Here is a 14,665-nt window from a genome sequence, read left to right as displayed (position 1 = left end):
TGCATTTTCAACATCAATTTTATTTTCGGAACTTAATTTGGTACTCAATGAGTCAAATTTTTGTATAGTTTCGGCTTTGAGTTTCAACCTATCATTTTCATCCAAAAGGTTCTTAAGCATGTCCTTATGGTCTTTGGACTTTATAAACGATTCAATTTTGTCCAGACCAAACATATAAGTGGGATTTACATCATCAGAAGATACAACACTTTCACAGTTGTATGCTTCGGCATCGATTTCATCCTCCTTTAGCTCAAGGAAGGGCAAAATCATGCGATGTATTTTCTGGCCTATTTCACAGTCTAAATGCAGTTGTGTAATGTTAGTATAAAGTCTTTTGCAATTAAACAAAAAACATTTCTTTGTTTTAACAACTTAAGATTGTCTCTTTGCAAATAGATATTTTCATCCCTAGACTTAACCAGCTCCAACTCCTTCTGCTCAATCCACATTCTTCGCTCCTCACTCTTGGATGACACCCTGCTTATTTGGTCAGTCATATTAGAATTCGTGACTCGTGTTTGAGTTAAACAACTATCTAGATTTGAAATTCTTGAATTCAAGTTATTTAATTCTTTTTCATACGATGTTTGTGGAATTTTAAACGAAACAAAAATGGATTGTACCTTCTTGATCAGTTCATCAAGTTCACTGATCTGCACACTGAGAGGCTTTACTGTAAAGCACACATCCTCTCGCTCCTTAGCCACTTCGTTTCCACCATCAGTGTTGTATCCCCTCATCTAAGATACAACTGTCACCATCAAGCATCTTCCACTAGCATCACCACTCTTTGCCACATAAGCCTTTCCATGAGTAGGCCTTCTCACTTCATCATCTTCTGAGTCGGTTGACCACACTTGTACACCACCAAACTCATCATCATCTACCGAACCCTGCACAATTAGAGCATTCATAGAGGGATTAGTAGCAGCTTTCTTCCTTTTAATCTCCTCCAGTCTTTTCAAGAGACTTGCTTCTTCATCCTTCTCCTCATCTTTCTCTGCCATTTTCTTCAACACACAATCTTTTGCGTAGTGATTTTTCCTTCCACAGTAAAAACAGCTGACACCAAAGTCAGCTTCACCCTTCGCTTCTTTCTTTGGTTCTTCAACCTTCGGCTCCTCTTTTGCTTTTTCAGAGCTGTAGCTTCCCTGCCAATTACGGTTCTTGTTGGTAGGGAACTTCTTCTTGATGAACCTCCTGGGATTTGACACCATCATTGCATAATCTTCAGATGTCAGATCATAGTCTCCCAGATTCAGATCTTCTTCATCCTCTGCTGCGCTCTTACCTTTAGACAGAAGGGCTAAAGACCCCAAGTTTGAAACCACGCTCTTCTCTTGCAGCACAATCTTTTCCTGGGATTTCAGAATCCCCACAAGTTTCGCCAAAGAATATGATTTGAACTGCTCATGTGCTTTAATCATTGACACAACTGCCCTCCATTCAGCTCTTAGGCCATTTAAGAAAGTGACCTTCTGTTCGACGAGCTTTCTTTCTATGTCATGTTTGATCATCTTACTGAGAAGATGATTGAACCGATCGAACGTTTGTGTAACAACCTCCTCTGGCTTCTGCTTGAACTCTCCAAATTCTGAGAGAAGTAGGGTCTGAATCGAATGCTCCAGATCTTCATCTGTGGAGTACAGCTCTCGCAGCCGATCCCAGATTTCCTTTGATGTACCACATGAACTTACTAACCGAAACGTGTCAGATTGAAGGGCGAATCGAATTAGTCTTAACGCCTTAATGTTGCATTGGAACTTCTCCTTTTCGTCCTGAGCGACGTCCTTTACATCTTTTAATAGATTATTGTACTCCTTATGAGTTTTAATGATTCTTGAAGTGCTTGAATGAGCGAGGGGGCCAACTGTGATTGCTTCCCATATCAGATACCTGTTATCTTCCGATCCAATAACGTAATCTTCAAAATGGTGCGTCCATACTTCATAGTCTTGAGTGTAGATGATTGGGATATTGGTTGTTGATCCGATGCTGTTAGAGATGTTGATGGGGTTAGATTGAGAATCGTCCATGCTTGATCGTTTAACCTGTTATAAGATCAGACTTTGTAATACGTAAAATTAGGGCAAGATTAATAATTAATGAGATACGTCAATTATGGAGTGACGGCTCAATAAATATCAATGAATGCGGAATGAACCCTAATAACTTCTTTGACAGAAAAGATGTGTATGAATTACACAGCCTCCTGCTCTGATACCGATTGATGAGTTGAAAAACTCTTTGATCGTTTAGATCTTACACAGGTTAATCAGAATAATGCAAACGAAATAACAAACAAGAGAATGAATCAATAATAAGTTGAATGATTCAATAGATTCACGCCTCAGCAGATCTCGACGAAGAACTTCCGCTGTAGAGGCTTTTAGGGTTACAATCGATAAAACAATAATGATCGTGATGAATGATCGACTAAACAACTACGTAGAAAGATGCATGCAAGCATCTATAAATACTAAACCCTAATAAATAAATCACGGATGGACAGGCCCAATCCGGATACAAAATTGGGCTAAGAACCGAGCCCAAGACACAACACATAATGGACCCAACAACAAGAAATACATTCTATAAGCATTCTTTCAAGAGCATTCTCATATAATGTAATTGTTGTAAGAATGGTTTGCTTAATTTTACTATTTTTTCTATTGTATAAAATTTTCAAGACAGTTAAATTGCAAATTTTTGTTTGTTAAGCTTCATCATCTAGAAATGCGATTGCAAGTTGCAAGTAACATGTTTTTAATTCTTTATAGTGGCAATTAAAAATATAACTAGCAAAATGTATTATATGTATTATGTAAGAATGTATTTTACGTATTTTGGTATAATGTATTCTATGTAATCTGTCAAAATATATGAAGGAATAGGAATTGCAAGTAACATGCTTTTAACCATTTTTAGTTTTTGTTATATTTATGATAGGAATAACTGGAAGAATGGGTTGAAAACCTGGTAGAAATAACTTGAAGAATGAATAAAAGATTAATCACACTCACAGTTTAAGAGTGTTGTTATTTTTTTAATAATTTTATTCATTTTTGTTGATATTCTTTTAAAATACTATAATTTTATTAAAATGTATAAGGCTATTAGTCTGTAAGAAATATGTACGAATTTGTATTTAAATTCGGATGTATAAAAATATATTATAATGTTGTTATTCTTCGACTAGGTATTCAAGAATTTTCTTATTCTTCAATAATATTCCAATAGAATAAATTTTTTATAGAACATCATTCTAACAAAAAAACATTTTAATGGAATAAAATCGATTATGTTTACCAATTACGTTATAATTAAAATTAAATTAATTTAAAAAATTCATATTCCATTGTAATATCACAGACCTTCACATCATGGCCATTGATTATATTCCATCCGTTGGTACAGATTTGTGCTTACGAGCACACAATAGATGCTAGAAACACATGTACATATTTGTCCATATGGGTTAAGGCACTAAGTGAATGCCCTGAAGTTTTTAGATGAATATGGGATAAGAAAATATGTATATGAGTTGAGCATGTACGTATACTTAGAGTATGTATGAGGTATACGTTTAGAAACATGTACCGGAGCATGTATGTATACCAAGAGTAGATATGGTTAGATGTGAAGGGCATTCGTTAATACCCAAGAGATAGTAAAAGACAGAAGATAAGTATATGCAGTATAATCATAAGAGTATGTATGTATGTCTAGACATTATTGTTATTGTGTAGAATACTTATACATTAATAGACATAGAAAAAGATTGATGTGACATCCCCAATTTCGCGGCCAAAAAAGACCGATTTGTTTATGCTTTATTTTAAAATCAGAGTGCTCGTTTAAAGAAAACGGTTGCGGAATTTGTTCCCAAAATAAAATATGATAACCATTTATCAAAACATTTCTCAAAGAGAATGTATTTGCATTATTTAATAAAACCTCAGGATGTCATGTTCCGATACAGACCAAAAGCATAGACAATATAAAATAGACCTTACAATAGTTATTTATAACTACTGATCTATAATCCAAAACCTCTCGTCAAGTCCACCAACTTATACTCTTGTGTCATTACCTGTAATGCAAAGAAAACTGAGTGGGTCAGGCTTGGGAGCCTGGTGAGCATATAGGGTTTTCAACCCACAATAATACAATTATTATATTCAATCATTAAACAAACAACCCAATTACCCATCCCCATTATATTCTTTACTCTTAAGGTTTTACCCTAAGAATCAACTATCCTTTATTCATTCACTCCTAAGGATTGACCTAAGGAATTGGCACGAAGTCCATTGCTGCCAAAGTTTATCTATCAGGTACTAAATCCATAGTTACCAGCGTTCGTCTCTACGATACTAAATCCATAGCTACCAAGGTTTGTCTATACGGTACTAAATCCATAGCTACCAGGGTTTGTCTATACGGTACTAAATCCATAGCTACCAAGGTTTTTCTATACGGTACTAAATCCATAGCTACCAAGGTTTGTCTATACGGTACTAAATCCATAGCTACCAAGGTTTATCTATACGGTACTAAATCCATAGCTACCAAGGTTTGTCTATACGGTACTAAATCCATAGCTACCAAGGTTTGTCTATACGGTACTAAATCCATAGCTACCAAGGTTTGTCTTTCGTCTCATCCTCAAACTCATCCGTCATCACACACCAACTAATTCGTCTACCCACGTTCTACCCAACATATTTGTAGATATAAAATACATATACAGATTAACTCATTTAACACCTATATAAAACATCCATTCCACACTCATCTCAAATAAACAACAATATATAAACACATAACATGTATTTCATAGCAAATACTTCATATCTTTAAGTTAGAAGAAAATAACCACACACTCACACATATAAACAATAATATATATACACATAGCACGTATTCTATAAAATACTTCATATCTATATGTAAGATGAAAGTGACTATACACTCACTTGATCAGAAGATGATCGGACAGCACTACGGCTTGTAGAAGTAGTATTCTTCGGTGAAACCGGGATCACTTCACACACCGGGTTTCTCGCGGGCAGAGCTTCGGCTCGGAAACTCTTTTCTTCTCGGGATCTTCGGTGCTTCGGGACTTGCTTCGGGTCTCGGGGTTGATACCGGGGCTTCGGGGGGTTAAAATAGGGCTTAGAGGGTGTATCGGGAGTGGGAGAGAAGGGATGGAGCAACCATAGTCGGCTGGCCCTTCAAATCTATTTATAGGGCAAATTTGGCCCTTGCCACGTCGTGGGATCCTTTTGCCATGTCGTGGGCTTGATCGTCACTGTATGCGTCATCCCAAGTTGCATCTGGGGGACTCCCGGAGCTGTCAGGAGACTTGCCATGTCGTGGCACTGCTTGCCACGTCGTGGTCTCTGACAGTTTTGGGGTTTCGCGCCTCGAACTTCAGAAATTCATAACTTTCGCTTACGAACTCCGTTTTCGACGTTCTTTATATCGCCGTGAATGTGAGATTATGCTCTACAACTCTCGTTTAGACTCCACTGGCTAATTATGGATTTATTTTTAATATATTATAAGTATATTACTTATATATTATCTTTAGTAGGCCGGGACAGAAAAACTCCGTTCGAAATTCATAACTCCTTCATCTGAACTCCGATTTCGTCCGTCTTTCTGTTGTTGCACTACTATCGATGAGATCTTAAATTCTCATTTAGATCACTAAGGATAGATATCTATCTACCTTAAATTCACTATTTACGTCGCGCTAGGTCGTGTCGGTTCTGTCGCGAAACTTCGACAGGTCATAACTTCTTCGTTATAACTCGGATTTTGGCATTCTTTATATGCACGGAAACCTTGTGAAATATACTACAACTTGGTTAAGATTAATCCTTCTAAATAATCCTCCATCAAAAAGTCATTTTTGATGCTTATCATCTCTAAATTGACTAGCCCTGATCTACGGGCGTTACAATTGAGTACTTAATGAGTTAAGTACTAGATGTGTATTAGAAGATCTCTTCATGAGATAGAGAGATAGAATGTTCATGTGATAAGTATAATGTGATGATTCGCATAATAAAGATATATAGAGATGCTTAGAAAGATGATTCCTTCGGGAATGAGATAGAGTTTTGTTCAGGTGTAAAGAGTATGCTTCATTCGGGAATAAGTGTATGATTCCTTTGGGGAATAAGAGTATGGTTCCTTTAGGAGCAAGATTATATTCTATATCGATAAAGAGATTATGATCCATTTAGGGATGTTGATACATGATTCCTACATGAATAAAGTTTGTTTTTGGTTAGAGAAGATAGAGAAAAGGTACCATGAATAAAACAAGGCAAGAGAGTTCTTTTAAGAGCTTAGATATAATCCGCAAGGGATTAAGAGTAAGGAATCCATGAGGGATTTAAGAGAAGAAGAATGGTTAAGGATCTACGAGGGATCATAAGAGAGAGGAGTAAGTCCGTATAAGTGTACCGATAATGTAGTGGCATGCTATTTCCTATGAAGATATATAAGATTGGAGTATGAGATGTGATCATTGGCTGTAGATGAGAACATAATGTTGAGGCATTAGAGTTTAGATGAGAGAGATAGAGAGTGAGAAGAGTATATGAATGTGTGCTAAGAGTCAGAGATACATGAAAAACAGAGTAAGAATGTGAGAAGATCATGAATAGAATATATAGAAGAGTATATAAAGATGCGATGAGATAGAGTATGGGAAAGATAAAAAGATGAAGTGACATTAGAGTAGAGATAGAGATAGAGTATGTGTAGAGCATTATATGAGCCTATGAAGAGGCTAAGAAAGAGCAAGAGAGGAGAAAGAAAAGATAAAGCGGGAGATAGATGAGATGAGAATGGAAGAGAACAAATTGCAAAGTATGAGAAATAAAAGATAAGAAGAGAAAGAATATCATTGTATGCTATTAGAGAAATAGATTAGATCACAAAGTAAGAGAAAGGAAAGAAAGATAAAGATAAAACATGAAAATATAGACATAGTAGAATGAACATGAAAATATATTAGAATATAACTTACCAGACATGTTTGTGTGTCATGTTTTGCAGGTTCAGCTAGCAGCCGTTGTACGTCAGAAGACCGGAGTATAAGGACCTAGAATAGATTTCATTTTCATTGTTGTTTCAATTTGTATGTAAGATTTTTATTGTAAATTAATGATTAACCTAAGATGTAAAGTATTTAAAATTTTATACAATTTTGCAAGTAGTTAAAACTCTGATAATTCTCTTAGATTAGATGTTAGGAGATATAGGTCGTTACAATTATCATGTAACTAAAGATAATAATTATAAAGTTTAATATCAACTTTTAAATTTAATATATTTTTTATTTTGTAAATAATGATATTAATTCAATTGTTCATAATAACATATATTTTTTATATTTTAGCTACATAATTTTTTTTCGTGCAACGTTTAGGCATTCGTCTCGTCTAATATACTATAAAACCAACATTTTGAATTTACCTATCCACCTGATCCATATAAAGATGAAGTTTTAAACTAATGAACAATGTTTTTAAAAAAAATAATCACTAACTAATGGTACTTTACAAATTATTTACTAATTGATTGTATTCTATAAATTTTAAACGAATAACAAAAAAATGATTCATAAAACTAACCTCACTCAAAATTTTCATTTCATTCCCTCACGCGACCTTCTTTCTCCCATGCGATATTTTCCCTTATCAGGCCTCCATCTTTAGCTTCATATCACTCTGCATTGTCTCAGTCGTTGATTGTTACATACTGTAGTACATGAGGGGATGACATCAAGGGAAATTAAAAGTACTATAAAGTACCATAAAGTACTAACGCAATTAAAAGACTCGAAGAAACCCCATTAAACTTAGTGTAGTACATGAGGGGATGACATCAAGGGCACGAAAACGCAACCATCATGGCTAGGCCGAACATACAACAACGATGAAATGAGAGGTGACGAAGTTGTAGTACGAGGCAATCCTACAACCGGGGAAGTCAAAACTTCACCACCATACTATCGTTGTGGACTATATAAAGTTGCAAGAGCAATACTCTTTCTCTTACTCTTTGATCAATCTTATTAAGGGATTTATTGGTCAATATTGATGGTTGCAATCGTTGAGCATGTATTTATGCAACTAGTAGTTGCAAAAAGCTTAAGGTGCAATCATTTATGTGTTATTTATTTAAAGAAGATTAGTCATAGTTTTTGTTAACAAGTAGTTTTGCTGCAATCAAGTGAAATACCCTTACTTTTTATTGAAAACTAGTTTTCCATATTGATTTTGAGGTTTTTACATATAATTTTTCTCCACCAGCATCCTCATTTCAATGAGTGTTAGAAAGACAAAAGCAGTTTTTAAAAAGTAATTGACAAAACTTTTTAATATATTGGAAAGCATACAAGGGATTTATTCAGGGGCGGAGCTACATGGTTACTCAGGGTGATACGGATAACTCCTCAAATTTTACCATCAATTGAAAAAATTAATGTAGATTTGTCAAAATTCGTCACAATTCCGTCACAAATCCATTAAAAATCCACCACGAATTTGTTGGAAATTCTATCAACTAAGTCCTAATAAGTGTAAATTTAATGTAAATATGTCGATGTAATCTTTAGTGACGTATTTTGTGATGAAAATTGTCGACGAAAATAAGTTTTTTTAGTAGTGCAACCCTTCAAAAATTATACCCCTCATTTTTTTTTTTATATTTTTATTTATTTATTTATTTATTATAAGAAAGAATAAAACAACTATAGTCATAATACTAATACGTAAAACAATCACAAATTTTTTTATCTTATTTGTATACACAAAACAACGGTGATAAATAATGGTGAACATGTAATAACTTGCAAAGAAACATCTATTAAAATATATATATATATATATATATATATATATATATATATATATATATATATATATAATTGTTAGGTAAATATTTTGAAAAATACATAAATATTTTTTCATAATACCATCTAGTAAAGAAAACTCTAGAAATATTGTTATCATCTAGATAACAAAAAGTAAAAAATTAAAGCAAATAAAACTTAGAAGTACCGTTAGAACTTAGAACACTTTAACTATGGGAAAGGGGTGGTTTTGTAAATTGCGATACATAACCTTGTAGCCCATCGACCTGTCTATAAATTCAACAGAGTTAGGTTTTACTCACACACATTCTTTATTCTTTAATCGGTTCTCTGTCAACGCCGCTGTTTTTTCGTATAAGCTGAATTAGGATTCAATCGCCAAACCTAACTGTCTCTTTTTTGTTTCACTAGTCTGTTGGCATTTGCCCCTAATCAAAGTCAGAGTTGTTATGAGCTACCGATTAGTAGGTTAAACTTGTGTTTTCGTTTTTCGATTTTGCTTAATCCGTCATCGGTTTTATAAAAATCTGAAAAGTAAAGATTAGGTTTTTATGGTGTTTGGGAAATGATGCTAAAGGATATCGAATTTTGTTACCATAGGCGCATTTTTGTGCTCTGCTGAACGAAATCTTATTTGCACGTCAGTCTGATCCTAAACTCCATTGTTATGAGATCTTTATCTTGTTTACATTAATTAATTTTACTCTTCAATGAATTTTCGTTAAATTGATTGGTTTGATTGTTGATACCTGTGATGATAATCCAAAGGCTTGTTTCTCAGAGACATTCGCAGTGGCTGCCCAAGAGCTTTCGCCTTCGCCAGGCTTGAGAGCTAATGCTGTCTTTCTCCTTCCTTGGATGTCTGAGGTTTTTTATTTTATTTTTTGAAAAAGATGGGTTTTCTCAATGATGATTTCATAGATGACGAGTCTGATATATCCATTCCATTCATCGTGAAGACGAATCGAGGCATTTGTCTGAGAGATAACCCTTCACTAATTTAAAATTTTCAACGATTTCTTTGATTTTCATTTTATAATTGGTTGAATCTGGCTATAAATACACCAAAATTGAATTATTTCCATGTTCAAAGATGTATTTTAAGTTACGCAGAAGAATGTAATAAACAAAAATCACTCTGGAGTAATGCTTCTTTCTTCGACAATTGCCAATAATCAAGATCCGTAACTGGGAAAACATACAAACAACCCCAGTCCAAAGGCCACGCCAGTAATAATAATAGGATAACTCGAATTCCTCTACCACCACCGAAGCATCATAGCCCTATTGAAAGAGAATACCTATCCCCAATCCACCTTCGTCCTTGGAAGCTATAACTCTATCTCATCTAATCCAATACATACGACGTTCATCCCATCTGCACCCAAAAAGAATCTCGCCCTCATTCCTTCTAAAGCCTTCAAAACCGAAAGAGGAGCAAGAAAAACAGACATCAAGTAACTTCCTAACGAACCCTACATAGACTTCACCAGCATAAGCTGACCTCCAAATGAAAGACACTTAGCGTTCCAATTCGAAAGCTTAGACTGAAATCTATCAATCACAAAAACCCAAGAAGAAGTTCGAGTCATAGCCTGATCCACCAGGATACCAAGATGGGAAAACAGGAGAGTAGAAGCTGCACAACCAATCCTATTTGCCACAACAAGAACTTAGGAAATAGGAATTTCCACACCAATCAATTTACTTTTAGATAAATTGATTTTCAGCCTTGAAGCCAAGTAAAAACACCTAAGAATACGAATAAAGACAATTTGCATTTTCAGGATCCCAGGAGGAGACCAACATAACATCATCAGCATAAAAGGAGATGAGAAATCTCAATTCCCAAAATAGAAATCCCCCGAAAACACCCCCCATTCAATCCCTCATCAAAGCAACATGTAAACTCTCCATAGCCAAAATAAAAAGAAAATGGGATAACGGATCATCCTGTCTCAACCCACGATGATCAGTTGGGGAACCATTAACCAACACAGAAGCCCTAACAGTGGTCAATAACTCCTTAATCCACTAACACCACATAGACCCAAATCCCATAATCGACATGATTTTCCATAAGTAATCCCATGATAACGAATCATACGATTTCTCAAAATCCACCTTAAGAAGCATCATATGATTTCCGGAAGCCTTACTCCAAGCAACCATTTCATTCAGGAGAAATGGACCATCCAGGATCTGTCTGCCTTTGATGAAAACAGATTGCTCAAGGCTAACTACACTATGGATAAACTCCACAAGACGATTAGCTAGAAGTTTACCAATAATTTTGTATTGACAACCTATAAGACTAATGGGTCTAAAATCTTTTAGAGTTTTCAAGTCTCTGACTTTTAGGATCATAGTGAGAAAAGAGGCATTACACCCCTTTTGGAATAACAGAATGATGGAAAAAATGATGAACAAACGCCTCAACATCAGCTGCAACAAGATCTCAGTATCTCTTTAAAAACCCAAAAGTAAAACCATTAGGACCTGGGGCTTTAGTAGAACCACAATCCCAAACTGCCCTTTTTATCTCCTCATAAGTAAAAGGAGACTGCAAAAAAATCAACCTGCAAGGTTAAAGTACTAAAGAGAGCACAATTTGTTGTAGGTCTACACGAAGTACTCTCTTGAAATAAAGACTGAAAATAGTCATGAAACCCCTCTTTGACCTGGACCAGATTCTCCACCCACACGCCATCAATCAAGAGACCACGAATAGCAATTTTGTCTCCTTTTACGGTTAAGAATTCCATGGAAAAATCTGGAGTTCTCATTCCCTTCAATTCTCCCACTGAATTTTAGCCTTTTGAGCAAGATCAACCTATACTAAATGATCAAGATCTGACATTTCCTGCAATAAGGAAACTCTCTGCTCTCTCAAACTAGCAAACCCTTCATCCTCCATGATACTAGTATCGATAGACTCTAATAAATCTTGCATATTCTTCCTTTTAATACCCACCATGTCCTGATGACTAGAATGTCACACCCTGAGTTTAGATTTAAGAAAATGAAGTTTTTTCGTAAAAATAACCCATGGGTTAATCAACTTTGTCCCAACCAACGAGGTAGACCAAGCCTCCCGAACAACATTATCAAACCCCTCCATATCAATCCACGAATGGAATAAACGAAAAGGTGTGGGACCATAATCTACGTGGTGCTCCAACAATAGGATAGGACAGTGATCATGAATATTCTTTTCCAATACAATAGCTGAAAGATGAGGAAAAGAATCCAAAAAACCTTCCGTGACCAAAAATCTATCAAGCTTGCTAAATTTGGAACCCCATTTATCGCTCCAAGTGAAACGGGGACCACCCAAAGGAACATTCACAAGATCAAGAGAGTTAATAAAATCATTAAAAATTCTCCCAGAGGACATACTGAAATTCGATCCTAATTTCTCAGAATCATCTCTAACTTGATTAAAATCACCCATAACAATGCATTCACCCGAGAAATTGGAAATAGTATTATAAATTTCATTCCAAAGAAGTCTTTTATTGTTTAAACCTTAAGTATAATACACAACAATAAAAAGCACTTGAATAACCGAACGAACCCAAACCGCCTCAATAACAACAAAGCCATCAAGAACAAAAACTCGATTGTGGGAAATATAATCTAAATCCCAAATAACAAGAATACCACCAGAAACTCCACGAGAAAGAGAAAATGCACGCGTAAAAGAAGAGTTACCCCAAAAAGATCTCCATAACTAAGTCAACACATTCCAACTTAGTTTCTTGTATTGCCAAAAAATTAACTTTATGTCGATTACACAATTTTCTAATCCAACTCCTCTTATCTAAGGAGCCGCCCCTTGAATATTTATTGAAAGACAATTCTTTTTGGAAATTGCCCCTCAACGTGCCCTTTTAAGATTTTTGTAACACGATCCATGCAACCGTCCATATTATACCCCAACGATTCTCCCATTTCAATAGATTTTTTGTAATTCATTTAAAAATAAATTATTTTTATTAACACCATCTGATACACTTTGGTTATTCCCCAAAAAAGAAAAGCACTGATTTGAAAAACCATAAAGGATGAGAAATATCATCTTCAGAACAATTAATACCCGAAACTCGTCCGAAACCTCCAGAAAAACTCACTGAGTTACTATGGGTTCGAGCCTTAGAAGGAACATCTTCAATAAAAGCATCATTATTACCCCCCTGAATTCTGATTAACTTCACAATTTTTAGCAATAGGAGAATGCAAGATAGGAGGGGAAGTTGTCGAAGCAGCATTAGGAGCTGCTGTAGGGGCTGATGTGGCAATAATGACAGTAGGAGATGCTGTCGGAACAATGGCAGCAGGAGTTGCTGCCGACGGAGATCCTAACTATGAAGGTGGCTACATTCTATCATAATTATCATGACAATTATGTTCAATAGTGTCACAACTGGAAATTTTGTGTCATGTAATCTATACACTCAAGTTAATGTGAATCAAAAACTTAAGAGCATGTGTGACACCTATTATTATGACATCAAAAACTTCAATCAAATACATCATACAAGTACTACAAATAGTCATCAAACAATTGGAAACCCTAGAAGTTCTTGTTTAGGTCCACTTTGGACTAGGACTTCCTTATTGGACCCAAATGGACCAATAAGCTTCCAATTTGACTATCATGGGCTCAGAACCCTAATTGGGCTCTAATTGGACTCACATTAATTTATTTCAACATTTTGGGCCATATTGGGCCTAGAATGAAATGAATTAAAAGCTTTGATCCATGAATAACCTAAACTAGTCCAACAAAAATGTAAAAATCATACCACATTCTTTTAGGTTGAAACACACCCAAACAAACTCTAATATTGGGCTTAGGGGCAAAAAGCCCAAATTTTTCCTTTTCCCTTCAAAACTCTCGGCCCAAGGCCCAAACCCAAGGAGAGATGAAGAGTTGACTTGCCATTGACACCTCATTATTGTCTTTTGGATATCCATGCAACTTATTCCATATCTCCATGCATATCACCTCAAGGGTCTATTTCTCCCTCTCTCTCCCTCACTCTCGGCCATCTCAAACACACACACACCTCACAAACTCTCTCAAGAACACTCAAGAACACTTCCTCCCTCTCCACTCAAAGATCTCGAAATTTAGGAAGCTTCCAAGAGGATATTTCCACAAATTCTTCATCTAAGGTAAGATTATGCTTGGATCTATGACTTAGATTCTTTTTGTAATCAAAATCTTTTCCTAATTCATGCCAAAATCGTGATCTTACATCCTAGAAGCACATCAAACTCGAGATCTTCAAGAAAATGGTGCTAAGGCCAAAAATCACCAAGTTTTCTTCCATCTTTTCTTCAAAAACCGAAATCACACCCTAAGGTGAGCTTCATACCCCCTATTTTCTGTTTTTATGAGTTTTGTGGGGGGGGGGGAATACAAGTGAAAGTGTAGATCTATATGTGTTTTGTATGCCTTGTATGATTTCTATGCTTATATGTGTGTTTTTGTGTGTTATAATGTTGGATCTAGCCATAAAACCCCTAAATATCGAGATATACTTTATGTTAAATGATACTAGCATCAAATATATTTCTACATACAAAGTGTTCCAAGAAAAATAGCTAAATGGCTTAATAACATTTTATTTGGGCTAAAAACTCAATTTTTGGACATAAAATGTTAAAAATATAAAGTTAAAGGGCCCAAAATGACATATCACGAATTCTGATGGATGAGGAGTGTCAAAACAGCTTCAATGAAATATTTTATGG

At 35.3% G+C, this 14,665-nt stretch overlaps 3 non-coding genes across 3 annotated transcripts; all 3 read left to right on the top strand.

The window, feature by feature from the left end:
• The first annotated feature begins 9,459 nt into the window (after window positions 1–9,459).
• On the top strand, window positions 9,460–9,559 carry LOC145071755 (small nucleolar RNA Z122). Its single transcript, XR_013690763.1, has one exon. It is a non-coding gene; the product is annotated as a small nucleolar RNA Z122 (small nucleolar RNA).
• An 89-nt stretch (window positions 9,560–9,648) lies between these two features.
• On the top strand, window positions 9,649–9,772 carry LOC145071831 (small nucleolar RNA SNORD14). The gene has a single exon (XR_013690796.1). It is a non-coding gene; the product is annotated as a small nucleolar RNA SNORD14 (small nucleolar RNA).
• Window positions 9,773–9,803: 31 nt separating this feature from the next.
• Window positions 9,804–9,888, top strand: LOC145071782 (small nucleolar RNA SNOR75). Its single transcript, XR_013690787.1, has one exon. It is a non-coding gene; the product is annotated as a small nucleolar RNA SNOR75 (small nucleolar RNA).
• Window positions 9,889–14,665: the final 4,777 nt, after the last annotated feature.

This window comes from Lactuca serriola, chromosome 8, assembly GCF_051521515.1.
Source record: "Lactuca serriola cultivar US96UC23 chromosome 8, Lser_US96UC23_V15, whole genome shotgun sequence".
In the NCBI taxonomy this organism is placed as follows: Eukaryota; Viridiplantae; Streptophyta; class Magnoliopsida; order Asterales; family Asteraceae; genus Lactuca; species Lactuca serriola.
Note: the sequence above shows the minus strand (reverse complement) of the source record. Positions and strands in the feature narration are given on the sequence as shown.